Genomic DNA, 17,091 nt, shown 5'->3' with positions numbered 1-17,091 from the left:
CTGGTGTGAATGAAGACACCCTCGCTGCAGTCCTTAAAGGCGTATTGGAGGAGCATGGAGAAGAAGATTCCGAACAGCGTAGGCGCGAGGACGCAGCCCTGCTTTACTCCGGTGCTGACTGGGAAGGCCTCAGAGGTTGCGCCGTTGTAGGACACCGTGCTGTGCATGTTGTCGTGAAAGGACATGACCACAGCAAGCAGATGTGGTGGACAGCCAATCTTCCGTAGCAAGCTGAAGAGTCCGCTTCGACTGACCAGATCAAACGCCTTCGTGAGGTCAATAAAGGCGAGGTAGAGTGGTTTATGCTGCTCGTGACACTTCTCCTGCAGCTGGCGTAGGGAGAAGATCATGTCCACTGTTGAGCGGCCAGCTCTGAAGCCACACTGGGACTCTGGGTAGACGCGGGAAGCAAGGGTCTGCAGGCGGGCAAGAGCGACCCGGGCGAATACTTTGCCGACGACGCTGAGGAGAGAGATGCCCCGGTAGTTGTTGCAGTCGCTGCGGTCTCCTTTGTTCTTGTACATGGTGATAATGTTGGCGTCTCTCATATCCTGGGGGATGTAACCCTCCTTCCAGCAGCGACAGAGTAGATGGTGGAGCGGCTGTAGCAGGACTGGTTTCCCGCTCTTTAGGATTTCTGGAGGGATTCCGTCGCTTCCTGGTGCTTTCCCGCAATCGAGGCGGTCGATGGCTTTGCCGAGCTCTGCCGCAGTAGGTGGGGTGTCTAGCTCCTCCATGACTGGTAGGTCTGGGATGGCGTTAAGAGCAGCGTCTGTTACGGTGTTCTTCGTTGCGTACAGCTCGAGGTAGTGCTCGGTCCACCGCCGCATTTGCTGTTCCTGGTCAGTGAGGACCTCACCTGTCTTGGACTTAAGGGGGGCGATCTTGGAGGGGATTGGGCCTGTTGCCTTCTTGATACCCTCATACATTCCTCGTGCGTTGCCTATATCGGCGGCTTCCTGAATGCTTCTGCACAGGTTTAGCCAATAGGTGTTGGCACAGTGGCGGGCGGTCTTCTGGACTTTGTTCCTGGCAGCCCGTAGAGCTTGAAGTGTACTGGGAGTGGGCGTGACCTTGTAAGCCAGTAGGGCCTTCCTCTTAGCCTCGATCACGGGTTCCATTTCTTCCCAGTGAGCCTCGTACCAGTCAGCGTTCTTCCGCTCTTTCTTCCCGTAAGCAATAATGGCGGAGTTGTATATGGCGTCGCGGAGACGTGGCCAATTGGATTCGATAATGTCGTCTGCCGCCACTCCCTCGCCGAGTGCATCTTCCATCTTGTTGATGAATTGCTGGGTCTTAACTGGGTTGCTGGCACAACTGGTGTTGATGCGTGGGTGACCCTTCATCTTGGAGTGGTGCAACCTCTTCGGCATTATGCGCACCTTGCTTACCACGAGGGCATGGTCCGTGTCGCAGTCTGCACTGTGGTAGCTGCGGGTGAGGAGGGTGCTGCCAATATCCGTTCTTCTGGTGATGACGAGGTCAAGCTGGTGCCAATGACGGGAGCGGGGGTGCCTCCATGACACCTGGTGGATCTCTTTGCACTTGAAGAATGTGTTTGTCACGCACAGGCCGTGGTGACACAAAAGCTCAAGCAGTCGCTGACCATTCTCATTGATCTTTCCTCTCCCAAAGTTTCCAAGGCAGGTGGGCCAGGCCATGTGGTCGGCTCCTACTCTTGCGTTGAAGTCTCCAAGGAGATAGAGAGCGTTACTTCTGGGAATCTTGGATAACGCTTCGTCCAGTGCATGGTAGAACTGTTCTTTCTCTTCGGTGGTGGCGCAGAGGGTTGGGGCATACGCGCTAAGAATGCTGACTGGGCCGAAAGTTGTTGACAATCGGAGGGTAAGTAATCTCTCTGTGCCTCCTGTGGGTGGCTCTATGGAGTTAACAAGCGTGTTCTTCACAGCGAACCCAACACCATGCTGTCTTGGTTGGTCCGGAGACTTCCCTTGCCAGTAGAAGGTGTAGTTGGTTTCTCTGATAGTTCCGTTGTCGGCCAACCGGGTCTCCTGTAGAGCCGCAATGTCGATGTTTAGTCGTGCCAGTTCCCTATCGATGACAGCGGTTTTCCTGGCACCCTTGATCCACGGAAGGTCTGCAGTAAGTCCGGGGCACATGGTCCTGATGTTCCAGCTAGCGAGGCGAAGAGCCGGAGGCTTCTTTCTTGTTGTTTGCTTGGAATTAACTGGTGCGGGTGTTTTGTGGCCCACTTTTCGAGAGGCGCCTCTCTGATCCCCACGCACCCAGTGGGGCAGGCGAGCCATGGCGAGACGGTAGCTGTCCAGTGAGGTGCGATGACCTCTCCCACCGTCAGAGGAGACCCCTGGTGCTCGTTTCCTTCGCCAATCGGATGAGCTTATAACCGGTATCTGTCTCCTCCCGTGTTGAGTCGACATCTTGCGATGACGCTGGAGTGTCCTCTCAAGTGAAACTGAAGCTACAGAGCCTGGGCAGGGTGATATGGAGGGTCTGCTGTTGCCCATGCAGCAGACCCCCCCTCTCTTCGCAGCTGAAGGGTCCAAGGGAAAGACAAAGTCAATACAGCTTGGCTTCAGGTGCGCCGCAGGAGTTGCCGGTGTTGACTACAATGTCAAACCGCCTTAGGGACTCCGGCTCCGGATTTTCTGTCGGGGTTTACTCCCTTAGCCTTTCCCCTGAAGAGGTATGCCGCAAGGCAGCGGAGGTTTTTTGGGGTCAGAGTTTTCCTTCTCTGATTTTAGAGATGTCCTTCCTCTTTCCTCCTTTACAGTCTTGAGGGCAGCATTTACAGGCTAAAATAGAAAACTGGCAGTGTAACCTTCTAAGCAGATACTACCAATACCCTGCTTGGGTATACTCACCCAACAATAAACATCTCTTAAATGTCCTCCAAGTGCCATGCCTCCAATTAGTAAATGGCAGTGCAATGGCAGCCAAACATTTGGATCAGTTTCACTAAGTAAACCACCAACACAAGTAGGTTTTTAAAACAATAGAATAGTGTCTCGTTTTATTAAAAATAATAACTATTTTTAAGCAACTTACCAGCAACACTGAATAAAAACCTGGCTGTGTTTCCCACTGTTTCAACTGCTCCTCAGCTGGCTTTAACACAGCAGTATCCTGACTGGTGGCCTGAGTTAAGATTTGAAGAACAACAGTGCTGGCACTATTGAGATCCATGGAAACCAATTGGCTCAGTCCGAATAGCCCGGCTCTCCAGCTTCCACTGTCCAACACGAAGTGGCGTCGGTTGGTCCCGCGCCCCACGCTTGCAAGTCCACGCGCCGCCGCCCACTGATGCCGAAAGCGGCTTCTAGGAACGCGCCATGTTCTGAGTCGCAGCTCTAAACGATGCGGACGCTAGAATATCACGTCACAGACATCCACAGCAATAAAAAAGATCAAAATACTGATACACAAAACAACACAAATGAATCTCAAAAAGCATTACGCTAAGTGAAAGAAGCAAAGCATAAAAGTCTACATGAAGTTCTAGAAAATGCAAAATTATAGAGACAGAAAGTAGATCACTGGTTGCCTTGGGCTATGGGGCTAGAGGAAAGGATGATACAACAAGACACAGGATAATTTTTAGGGAGATGGAAATGCTTTAATCTTGATTCAATAGTAGTTATGCTACCGAAAAGCAATTTGGGGTCCTGCTGCCTGCCGCCACCCTCTAGGCAAAATTCCAGAAGCAAAGGTTTGGTGATAAAGAAAGTCTATCCAGTCACAGCTTCAATTACTTAAGCCTATCAATTAAGGCTAAACTCTAACACCTGGGCCCTGCTATCACTTCCCCCTGTTTTAATCACCTTATTTCTATAGGGCTAGTTACAAACTAAAACAGCATAAAATACAAAAACTACACAACTTTGGAAGAATGACAGGCTTCTGCCTCATAGCCTGTTCCCTCTAGAACACCCAAAGAATAAACCAGGGACCCTCTGCCAGGCCAGCCCAATCCTTTAGAAAAATAGGAAGCCCCACACTTTGTTCTTCCACAGAGACACGAACTTAACAATATACTGTCTAAAAACGCTTTAAGAGAACTCCAGAAACCAGTTAAAAAGTCATAATATCCCAGGAAAGTGCAAAGCCAAAACCAGCTACATTAAAATGGTTAAAAAATTATTTCACCCATGAGAGCCCCTCCCCTAAGCCAGCACAGAAACAACCTTAAAGAAATGAAGACCTAATAATTATGAGACAAAAATAAAAACGACCATCTTAAATAAGTTCAATGAACTTCGAGAGAAAACAGACAACTAAGGAAAATCAGGAAAATGATGCATGAACAAAATGAAAATATCTTAAAAAACAGAACTTCAGGAATTGAAGAATATAATAATTCAATTAAAATATTCACTAGGAGGACTTCTGGCCAAGATGGAGGCACAGACAGACACGCGGCGTCTCCCCCCACAACCAAGAAGGAACACAACCACCTCAAAACCAGAAACAACCATAAGCCCCAGAAAATCAAAGTGCATGGAAGTCCAGCAAACAAAGACATAACCTGCAACCAGTACCACCCTATTCAGCCAGTGCTCCAGTTTTATCATCTGCCATTTGTCTGCAGGACTCAAACTTAAACCAATTTTCTGCCAGACTTTTCTATGATTGAAAAGTTTATTGGAGTCTATTAATGAAGCCTGTGGCAAAGACCTAATCTCTTAAAATCATATTAACAAGAAGTATTATAATTTTAGAAGCAGTTATTGTTCATCAAGTGCTTACTATGTGCCAAGCACTTTGCTGATCACTTTTTACATGCATTGGCCCCTGTAATTATAGCACTATTACGAGATAGTACTGATAGTATCTCCATGTTTTATATGAGGAAACTGGGATATAGGGAAAAACCAAGTAAGTAATGAAGCTGGAGTCAGAACCCAAGTCTGTCCGAGGCTGACCGCTATATTATGCCACGAATGTGCGTCATCATTGCACTAACACTCCATAGTTCTGTAACAATTTCCAGTATGCAGTGAACTTTCACCCATTACCTTGTTTAATCCACACAGCACACTGATGATGTTGCTCCCATTTCATGGCTGAGAAAACAGGCTCGGAGGAGTTAATGAAATAATGCGATGTATATAAAGCACTTGGTGTGTACTGGCACATAGGTATTGCCTAACAGGTAATAACTCCTCTCCCTCAGCCTGAGCCATCAGACGTGCAGTGGGGTGTCTGATCCCAGTAGGAGAACTGGGACTGAAACCCAGTCATATACTAGACCCGGTCCCTCATGCTGCAGACACCTCAGTCATTAGTAACTTGCCTTCACAAAGGAATTGATTACTTGTTTGGCCAGTTCTGAAATTTCTGTCCATCCCTCAGTCTTCTCCCTATACTGGCATCTGGCGCTCAGTGTCAGTGTGACGCGGGTGCCACTATTTCAGTCACTGCACTTCCCTCTGGGCCTGGACCTGACCTCAGAATACTTCCCAACACAGTGCTCTGAGCAGCTCCTACCAGTCATTGGAGTTGGTTGGTTTGCCATCCCTGCTCTGGAAAGCTCACCAATCAAAGCTGCCATACCTAACCATTCCTGTATTTCTTGAAAACATTCTTGGAATATTTTGTCTTGTCTGTTTCCCCTCTGTGCTGGGCCTAAAAGTACAGATGCCCTTTAAGTGTAGACCTCGCTTGAGCTTGTACCAAGTTGAGGGTTTTTCATTGCTTGATCTCCCGTTTGCCAGATCCTATGTGGCTGAGCATAGGATCGGGCCCTAAGACATGGGTGCTACCCAAGATTGGCAGAGTGAAGAGGATCTGGGGGAAATCAAAACTGAAAGGGCCAGGTGGTGAATGCCAGCCATGATCTAGAAAGCCCATAGTACACTATCAATGAGTATTCATTGGCTGGCTGGCAGAAGCTGAATTATGATGCACCTGCCAAGGGGCCACCCAAAAATCCATATAAAAAAGAGAGCAGAGGGGGCCAAGGCATCACCATAGTGGACCTCATTTACACAGCGCCTTCCAGCAGTGCTTCCTGGCCTGACCATGTGTCAGAATCACCAAGTCCCTGACCTCATCCCGGACGTACTGGCTTACAATCTCCCCTTAATGGTAGGTCTGAGAAAGGCAACCTCAGTGTATTCAAAGGACTTTTTGCCCCTTATCTCTTTGTCCAGGCTGTGTTTTTACTCACTGGGCAGGCCAACCTGGTTTTCCTGAACAGAGCCTCAGGCTCAGAAATGCTTTGATAGTTGTGCCACTTACGCTGACTTGATTCCTTCACTTTACCATTTGTCACTGTAGACAATCCCTGTGTCACCAAAGGGAAACATAATATACCTTGAATTCATACCACACTATGAATACACAATATACTATCTGGGTCATATTGCATATATAGTCTAGCAATTTTGTATAGGATATACAAATTCTGTATTGGATTTACAGATAAAGCCTATATTATATAATAATCTCTATGAAAAGCTTACCTCCATTATCTCGTCATACAACAATCCACAAGTATAATCATAATACTTGTGATCACAGTAGTTATTTATCACAATTACCAAGTACAATAATACATTTCTTAGAGAAGGCAATGAGCTTTTATCTCAGAAACCAACTCCGATCTGGTTTGTAAGGGCTGCCCAGAGCATTGTGCTGAGGCAGCATCTTGAGCCATGTTTGAAGGCAGCATAAAGAAACTCTGTGATTGATTAAAAATGTCTGATCTGGACCTGAGCATGATGAGGGGCAACATATTTGCCATCTGTTGTCTTAATGGGTTTATCTGCCCTATTGCATTTATTACTTAACCCCCTAGTTAATATCTTTAACTCAAGGAAGGCCTTATTGCAGTGTTATTTTTTAATAAATAGAAGGGGGAACAAAAATATGGGAATTTATTTCTTAAAAATTGTGTGTTCTTACTCTCCATTTGATGCAATACACCTAATAGAGTCATTTTTTCCACTGCTTAGAACAGTTTTTGAATTTATTGATTTTGATGCCTTTTCGTGCTTCTGCCGTTTTTTGTTTCACCTCTTCCACATCAGCAAAATATTTCACCTTGAGGACTTTTTTCATCGAGGGAAACAAAATAAAGTTGCTCAGGATGAGGTCAGGTGAATACAGAGGGTGGGGCACAGGGGTCATGCTGTTTTTGGTCAAAAACTGCTGAACACTCAGCACTGTGTGGGTAGGTGTGCTCATAAATCACCCATCATGAAATGGGCAAACATGTTGAAAGCGTCTTCAAAAAAAATTCACTGAAGCCAAGCTCAGCCTCTCACAACAACACCAGCTGGTACACTTATACAGATGGTTCCCTAGAATGCTTACCTAGCAGGGAAAGCCTGTACTACAAGGGGCCCACCCTCCAGGAGATAATGCCAGTTTTTTGGGGGGTCAACCTTGATACAATCTGGAAACTTAAACACTTTAATAACACAAGACTACGTGAGGGAAAGCAAAGATTTGTGACCTGGACTTTATTACTCCTCAGGCTCACTGATGTTAAAACTAGCTCTCTGTGCCTGAATGGATAAAACATTGCCCTTTATTTTCTGATGGGTTACTTATTGTATATAGTTCAAGTAATTACATAATCTAGAAATGTATGCTCTTAAGAAGTGGGTTGAAGACTTCCAGTCAAGGTGGAGGTGTGGGTAGACATGCTTCACCTCCTCACGCAACCACAGAGAGAATTACAACTATTCCTCAAAACAACGACCAGAACTGACAGAAAATCAAGCTGTATGGAAAGTACGACAACCAAGGATTTAAAGAAGCCACATTCATCCAGACGGGTAGGAGGGGGAGAGATGGCGGAGATGGGCAGAGACACAGAGAGGCAGCGGCAGAAGGACAGTCCCACATTCACGTGGTAGGTAAAAATCGGGGCAGAGATACCTTGGGAGTGAGTGAGCCCAGCCTCAGGCCAGACCAAACAGTCCAAGGTTCCCGCACCAGGAAGATAAATCCCCGTAACTTCTGGCTGTAAAAACCAGTGGGGGTTGGGGCAGCAGAAGAAACTGCTGGATTTTCTGGAGACTACAGTTAAAGGGCCAGTGCAGACTTAGAATGTATGCAAACCTACCCACTCTGGGATTCACCACCAGAACAACAGCTGGAAGGCTGCCCGTCACGTACCAGGAAGTGGGTGAATGACAGTAAACAGGGCCAGTACCAGGCAAACCTCCAGAAGCCCGACAGTGGCATCGTCCCCACTCCCAGCCCTCCCCACACACAGCCACAAAGCAGTGAAGTAAGTTGCCTGACCCTGGTTATTACCTAAGGCTCTGCCCCACACAGTTTACAGGTGCCTTTTACAGGGAGTAAAAGCAGCTCCACTTAATATACACAAACAAACAGGGAAGCTGCTGGATTGAGGAGACCAAGAAATATGGCCCAAATGAAAGAACAGAACAGAACCCCAGAAAAAGAACTAAACGAAACAAATAACCAAGCTATCAGATGCAGAGTTCAAAACATGGGTGATCAGGATGCTCAGAGAACTCACTGAGTATGGCAAAAACAAAAAGGAAAAAATGAGGTTACACTAAGTGAAATAAAAAAAAAATCTACAAGGAAGCAACAGTGAAGGGGAGGAAGCTGGGATTCAAATCAACAATTTGAAACAAAAGATAGAAATAAGCATTCAACCAGAACAGCAAGAAGAAACAAGAATTAAAGGGGAAAAAAAAAAAGGATAGCATAAGAAGCCTCTTGGACATCTTCAAACATACCAAAATCCAAATCATAGGAATGCCAGAGGAGAAGAGGAAAAGAAAGAAATCGAAAACTTATTTGAAAAAATAATGGAAGAAAACTTTCCTAATTTGGAGCAGAAAATAGACATGTAAGTCCAAGAAGCACAGAGAGTCCCAAACAAGTTGGACCCAAAGAAGACCACATCAACACACCATAACTAAAATGCCAAAGATTAAAAATAAGAAGAGAATCTTAAAAGCAGCAACAGAAAAGCAGAGAGTTACCTAGAAGGGAGCTCCCATAAGACTGTCAATTGATTTCTCAGAAGAAACTTTACAAGCAAGAAGGGACTGGCAAGAAGTATTCAATGTGATGAAAAGCAAGGACCTACAACCAAGATTCCTCTATCCAGCAAAGCTATCATTTAGAATGAAAGGGCAGATGAAGTGCTTCCCAAACAAAGTAAAGCTAAAGGAGTTCATCATCACCAAGCCATTATTACATGAAATGTTAAAGGGACTTATTTAAGAAAAAGAAGATCAAAAACTATGAACACTAAAAGGGCAACAAATTCACAACTATCAACAACTGAATCTGAAAAAACAAACTAAGCAAACAACCAGAACAGGAACAAAATCATAGGCATGGAGATCATTTGGAGGGTTATCAGCTGGGAGGGGGAAGGGGGAGAAATGGGGAAATGGTGCAGGGACTAAGAAGCATAATTGGTAGGTACAAAATAGACAGGGGGGATGTTAAAAATAGTATAGGAAATGGAGAAGCCAAAGAGCCTATGTGCATGACCCATGGACATGAACTAAGGGGGGATTGCTAAGAGGAAAGTGGGGTAACAAGTTGAGGGGTCAAAGGGAGAAAATTTGAGACAACTATAATAGCGTAATCAATAAAATATATTTAAAAAAGAAAAGTGGGTTCATCTTCCACATTTCTGTCTCATTTTCTTTTTGAATACTAAGGAGTTAAACCTTCCCTAGTCAAAGACTAAAATGACCATGAGATATGCATCATACTTCACTTCCAAATCCCTGGGTCCATTGAGTAATTTGAGGATGGCAATTCTAATATCAAATGATTGTTCTGTCCCTATTGTGGCAACATTTTTCTGGACCAATATTTAGAATAAAACTTAAAAAGCACTAATGAACTTGTGAGAGAAGGACAGATGCTGTCGAGATTGCCTCCAGAAAATTCCTTTACCCTATTAGTGATTACTGCAGTGATGGGGTTGAGAGGAAATCCCCTGAATGGGATGTCAGGAACCTTAGGGGCTTTTTCCAACTGTATACCTTCCTTGCCTGCTCCCAGATCTATTCATTTGAGACTTCCTGATGACAGTGTGTCAGGTTCCTCAGGTGGCTGAGAAAGAATTGAGAATTGGAAAAAGGTGAGACCACCAATAATAGAATTAATGGAGTAGGATATCAGAGAGGTCCTCAGCATTCTGCATTCTTTTACCTCTTCCTCATCCTTGACACTCGAGTTCCAGCAGTGAGCCTGGGCCTGAATGTGGGGAAGATCTGGTTTTCCCGCTCTGTAAGTGACATTATAAATTACCTTAGGAAACGGCATTACTGCTTCCTAACTCGCTTTATAAGCTCACCAGGAGAATATTTAATTTGGGAATCTAACTGCCCCAGTACAAAGTCTTTGTAACTGCCTTCTCCGTAGAGAGAATTTAGCCCTCATCTGAGCACAGGTATAAATGGAATTAAACAGTCCCAGGTCTCATTCTGCAAGCTCTGCCCATATGCTGAGGGCTGGACAGAATATTGCTGTACATTCATTATCTCATTCATGTTCAGGGCCCCCCTCAGTTTGCATCTAAGGGTAATGGTCTAGTCAAGTGCACTTAGGTTTGTCACTGACCATACATTGGAATTGGCAGCTTTTAGCTGGGTTCCCAAATGGCTTCGGATGGTTACCCTCTTGAATAGAACCAGTGATCCTGGGCCCCAGTGTCTCACTTGATCTGAGGAATGTCAGGCTCTACTGGGTTTCATCTCAGTTGTGACCCACAAAATGACTGTCATCTATTTTAGGTTTCTAAAGATTGCCGAGGCAGTGCTTCTTATACTGTAATGCATTTGATCACTGTGTGAATATACTCACTATCTAAGCTTTGCATAGTGAAGACAGGAGACCCGGTCTGTTTAAGCTCTGGCCGGGTAGTATGGGGTGTGAATTATGGTTACACCTCTGTCATCAGTGGGTGACATCAGACAAGTCATACCCCTGTCCTGAGCCTCAATTTCTTCATATGGAGGATGAAAACCCCAGACTGGGTGATCTCTGAGGTCTCATTAAGTCCAAGCAGCCTGTGTGTCTGATCCTGTGTGTAAATTCAGACAAGTTTCAAAGACTTCCCTGACTGCTCTGTGGATGCTATTGATTGGCCGTGTAGATTCAGTAAAATCCACTCTGGCAAAGAATTGTTCAGTGGCACTCCCAGGAGGCTTTTCTAGGCTTTCCTGGGCTCTAGGTAACCTGAAGACAAGAGGATTGTGGAATTGTATAAAAAGCTACTCCAGGATTTAACAATAGTGGGGATTTTGTAGTCTTAGATTCGGAGTTGTAGGAAATTGATGAATGAGCCACAGTTCATGATGTCTGAGCAAATAAACAATAACTCAGGAAATACACTGAGGCATGGAATGTCAGGTGCCCTGATTTTTGCCAGACTGCTGTTTTAGCTTCCTTGGGGGGCATTTTCAGTGTGTCTCACGGAAGTTATGCCTCCTGGGAGTCGAGCACGCCCCTCCGGGACACTAGGAAACAGCTGATGGGTCGGAGCACACTAGACTTGATCTGATAGACCTGGGCTTCAGCCCCAGCTTCGCTGTTTACTAACTGGATTCACCCTGGGCAATGCATCATTTCACCTTCCTGAGATTCATTCTTAGTAATAATTTTAGGAATAATTGATGGAGCCTTTATTATGTGCCAGGCACTCTCCCTAAGTTTATTACATGCTTTCACCATTCCATTTTCACGATGCTTCAGTAAGTGGTACTGTTGTTACCCCATTTTACAAATGAGGAAGATCAGGCTCACCGGGGGAGAACAGGATAACATCAGTGGAAATGTGCTGGCAAAATCCAGATCTCCAAATTAATAACTGAGAGGCCTTCTAGGACAGGGCTTCCCTAGCACAAATGTTCCCACAGCTCCAGGTGTGGGAATGTACCTCCTGATGCTGACTTGAACTCTTGGAGGTCACAGGGAAGAGATATCCCCAGTGACCCTTGGTGATGGGAGGTTATTGTAAGGACTCATGGATATGAGGACAGTCGTTGTGGGTCCTGGTTCTTCCAAGGCTTGGGTGTGGAGCAGGCCCCAGGAAGTCTTCCCCTCGCCCCTGAGACTATGGCCAGCAAGCAGGTACCTCATTCACATCCCTCCTGTGGCTCCCTGAGCTCCAGCATCTGACCCTTGTCACGGGATCTGTGTCACAGCCCAGTGCCTCACTCTGGGTAGTAATAGTCGTTAGAAGTAGTAGTACAGGTCACTAGCTATGAATTAATCACTCTTCTAAGCTCTTTACAGTCTTATTTCACTTAATCCTTACAACAAGCCCATGAGGGCGGTACTGTGAATCATCACTATTTTATAGCAACTTGGCCAAAGGCACATAGTTAGGAAATAGGAAAGCTGATATCTGAACTCAGTACTCTTGGTCTCCAAAGTCCCTTCCCCTAACTTCTCTGCACTACTGCCCTTAAATCTACAACGGGCTACTACTGTCTTCCTGAAAGGCTGTGGTAAGCTTTCTGTAAGTCTCTACACCAAAGGACCCAGCACAGGGGCTGCTCAAAGGCGGTACCAGTCTGTGTGAGCGGAAGAGGCTATACAGTGCTAATTTCCTTGTATGGAAACTGCTTGATTAGTTGAAACAGGCAAGGGTCTCCTTGAACACGCTACAGCCTTGGACCATCAGTTTCCCCAGAGAGTTGTGTGTACATTAGAGTTGCACTTTTGTTTGTTTTGAGCTGCCTTGTTAAGGAAGGATTTATATGCTGGCACTGACGTAGGACAGCAGTCAGGCAGTGTTTTCTGCCTTTGACAGGTGGTGCGATAGTTTGCTTCCAGTGAGGTTGGACTCACTGTATCTGGAAGCTGTCAGAAGTGGGAGCATGAAAAGGTCATGACAAGTGGCTGTGGGTAAGTGGGGGGTGGGGGGGGAGACCTGGTGAAGGAGACAAATGGCCTCCCTTGTTTCCCAGGAACTTTGGGCCAGCGCCCATGCCCTCTCTCCTGACGAGCCCTTGCTAGCCCGTCTGTGGGCACCACGCAGTTTGGTCTTTTGGTTACATGAGAGCTGAGATGGGTGTAATCTTCAGTTACGATCGCTCTTCATGATTATCCATCACAGCCTTCAACCAGACTGGATTCTGAAAAAGAAACCAAAATGAAAAGGAAAAAAAAGCCAACTTATACAAAGGTTTGGTTTTATTTTGGGTGAAATTTTTATTTTGGAAAAAATACAGAAAAGGGAAGGCCATTAATCCCACTAGCCAGAACTGACCACTGACCAGTCTGGAGCATATTCTTTTCATCTCTTTTCTATAAATATTTTTCTGTTCTTTTCACATAACATAAGAATTTTTCCAAGTCAAAGCTTTTCTCACATAATTTTTCATAGTCCTGCTGTATTCCGTCATGGCTGGATTAACTAATCCTCTGTTGTTGGCCATTTAAGTTGGAGAATTGTAAACTTAACAAAAGCCAGCTTCCCTTGTTTTCTTAGGCGTATGTTTATGTTTGAAATTAAAAATAGTGCATAGTAACAAGGGCCTCTGCCTTTCCTTGAGCGACTTGACACTAAAACTTTAGCAGGGAAATCAGAACCATGCTCGGTGGGCCAAAGAAAAAGGGTATTGATAGAATTTCGTGCTCTGGTTTCCTGTGTATGAACAAATACAGGTGTGCATTTATTGTCACATTTGAATATTTATTTGGCCCTTGTTGGAAATTGAGAGAGGAGACTAAAGACTGGGTGGGCAGAGTTCCTTCTTAGGTCCACTTGCCTCAGCTAAACCAGTTTGTGCAGAGCAGAGCGAAGTACCGTGCTTGGGGACCAGGAAGCTGTGGGGGTGAAAGTGGCTTTTCCACTTCAAAGCTCTCCAGCCTTAGACAAGCACCTCACCTCTCCTGGGGTGCGTTATGTAAAACACCCAGCACAGTTCTTGCAGAACAGTGTAGTGGGCAAGAGGACACACTCTGAAACCAGACTGCCTCGCGTTCTCAAATTCCAGCTTTGCTACTTTTTAGCTGTGTGACCTCGAGCAAGTTACTTAACCTCCCTGAGTTTCAGTTCCTTCATCTATAAAATAGGGATGAACGTAATAACCAACTTCATAAGGTTGTGAGACTTGAATCACTGCACACGAAGGATGCTGGCACTTAGTTGATGCCAGTTAATGTTCATGCCTCTTTGCCCCTGGCCTGGTCTGGACTGTGGTACCAGTCCCCTAACTGGTCTCTCCACCAGGCTGCCTCCTCGTTCCAGCCACAAAGGAGACCTCAGACTCCCAGATCAGGGACAGAAGCGGTCTGTTTGCTTCCAGGCTCGACTAGCCCCCTTGACTAGGGCTGCCATTTCTCCAGCAAGAGCAAGTAGGGTCTGGGGGAGGGGAGGGGGGATATGTGCCCTTCTTTAAGAAGCTGAGACTTACACACATCTCAAGTAGAATGAGATTATTTAATGTACAAAAGGATTTTTCCCATCAGGATAGATTCTCCTACAGGTTCCTTTAAATAGTGACTCCTCTAGGCAGGCAAGTGTTTTACAGATCATTAACTACTTGACTGAAAGCCTACAGCGCAGAGAAACTTAAAACTCAAGTGTTGGGGGCTCCTGCCAATTACAGATCAATCCAAAATGAAGATAAAGTATCTCTGGAACTAGAAGTCAGTGGGGAATGTGATTTGATTTTTTTAAAAATCTGATATATGTGCAACTTTTTTGGAAATACCAATTGTTTAAATGGCGTTCCACCTGCCTGCCCACCTTGAACCTAACGCATTCATCTCCGACGTCTTCATGCCCAGACCCCAGACTTGGGGTTCTCCTCTGTGAACAGTGACTGCAGTTACCCCAGGAAAGGGCGTCATTGGGAAAGTGTTCCTGTGGCTGTGCAGAGCTTAGGCAATTGATGTAGAGATACAGCCCATAATTGATGAACTATACAGTAACAATTTGCAGATAAAAATAATAGAAGTTAAAGTGTACTTTACATGATAAAAGAAAGATGAAAGAGGACGAGAGTCTGTTACATCTGAGATGGTTACCGAAGTCCTGCTTTGTGAAGTAGGCTCTGTTGAAAAGATTGATGCAATGGGGAGTGACCTTGGCTTGGAGCAGGAGCTCGTGATGTATGTATGAGCATCCCTCTGCTAAATGGACCCAGATTTGTAGCACTAATATACATGGGAGCCCAGAACCAAACTCAGTACAGCAATAAATCAACAGCCACTTTGGGTGTCATTTCTGGTTTATATTCTACTGTTGTTCTATCACTTTAATTCATGTCACTATCATCTTTTCATCTGGAACAGTTTTATATAATTTTCCAGTGGAGTTACCTGACAAATCCTATCAAATTAACAAGGTACATTAACAATATTGACTGACTACGGCTTCAGGAATTGCAGGGCTGAAGAACAAAATTTTAAAACCATGTCTCTCTGGTGATGATTTTTTTCCCCTTTCAGAAAGAAATGTGGGCAGGATCTATTCCACATAAGAGAGATGCACATTTATTTTGCTCTGCTCATTTTGACTTTTATAAATGTCAAAATAAGAAGCAGAAGGAAAGGGGACAAAAAGTAACACTTGATACCAACAATGATGGCGTGAATACTCTTCTTTTTTCAGGGAACTATAGAAATGTCCAGATCTTTAACAATTAATGACCAAATTGGAGGGGAGAGTGTAACTGGGTGGTCATAATCTATTTTAAGTGAAATGTAATAAAATTGGTCTCCTGATACATTCTCACCCTCCTGAAATCATCTAGACCCGAACGTCCAGAGTCAATTGGACTTATGACATTATGCCTAATTGAAATATGGTGCTCCCAGAGTATGTCTAATGACAAATTTCAGCATTCGATTAATAAAAAAAAAAAAATTGTTCATCTTTTCTAAAGACCACAGAGTAATGACCGAGGTTAACTAACCATAGTGCATTGTCTCCTCCGAAGACAGCAGACGAGACTCCACTATAGTCTGTCTGTAGTCTCCTGCCTTTGTCTGACTTTGTTTGGAGTTTCTTTATTCATAACAAAGTAGAACCAAGTGGAGTGTATGGCAAACCTAATCACTAGAATTTTGTTTATATATGTTTTCTTCTTTAATTTTAAATTTGCTTTCAGATTATGGTTATAGTGGGGGAAGTTGTAGCGGTTTTTTGTTGTTGTTATTTTAAAGATTGTATTTTTAAAGAGAGGAGAAGGGAGGGAGAAAAAGGGAGAGAAACATCAATGCGTTCAATTTGCCTCTCACGTGCCCCCAACTGGGGACCTGGCCCACAACCCGGGCATGTGCCCTGACTGGGAATCGAACCAGTGACCTTTTGGTTTGCAGGCCGGCATTCAATCCACTGAGCCACACCAGCCAGGGTTGTTGTTGTTTGACTTGAGCTGTTTCTTTTATCTGCCTTTTCTTTGGGCTCACTAAGTTTTCCTGTAATGTATTGAAAAATTTCTAAGGGAGATCCATAGAATGAAATAATATTAAGTCTAATGTTTTTTTCTGTTACAGTATGTACATTTGATTGTTTTATTTCTTATAGCTTTATTTTTCTCTTTTCACTTTGACCTTGACCTTTAAACTGTGGCTGAAAATTAATTACTTTCAAGATTCCATCTGGGGCCCGCTCTGGAAGGCATATTGAAGGTTTTTGTCTCACTTCATGAATAGAAATGCTCAATTTTCAGCAGAAGAGAAAAAAGAGAGCATCTAGCCTAGCATCTGTGTGTCAGGCTGAGCATATACTGCTCAGTGACCCCGGGAGAGCAGTCGCTGTGCATTGGCACAGGTGTCCCAGGACACCGTCCATGCTGGGCGTTCCCTTTGTTCTCCTGACACCTTTGCTCCCAGTCACTGCGCAGTGTGTCAGTCTTTCCGAGTTCTGAAAATGAAACCTGAAGCATCAGTATGTAATATCCTATTGTAGATTCCTGTTAGAAGGTCTTTGTTGCCTCGAGCTCACACCCACTGCCGTCTCTGCCTCCGTGGAGAAGTGACCTCCACAGCCTGAAGCCAGGCTCTAGGACTTCGCCCTGGGAGGTTTCATGTTAAGGACCCTTTGATCCTCCAGTGACTTCCCTTCAGTACAGCCGGGATAACTATTTAATGTCAAAGCAGCGTAGAGAGATTTTTCCTATTTTTAGTTTGTATGAT

At 44.9% G+C, this 17,091-nt stretch overlaps 1 protein-coding gene across 4 annotated transcripts in view; it reads left to right on the top strand.

The window, feature by feature from the left end:
- The window catches only part of MAPKAP1 (MAPK associated protein 1), a 231,243-nt gene that overhangs the window by 189,954 nt on the left and 24,198 nt on the right, over positions 1-17,091 (top strand). The gene's annotated exons all lie outside the window — the stretch shown is intronic.

The sequence above is a fragment of the Furipterus horrens genome, unplaced genomic scaffold (assembly GCF_987537825.1).
Source record: "Furipterus horrens unplaced genomic scaffold, mFurHor1.1.pri manual_scaffold_4, whole genome shotgun sequence".
NCBI classification, from domain to species: domain Eukaryota; kingdom Metazoa; phylum Chordata; class Mammalia; order Chiroptera; family Furipteridae; genus Furipterus; species Furipterus horrens.
Note: the sequence above shows the minus strand (reverse complement) of the source record. Positions and strands in the feature narration are given on the sequence as shown.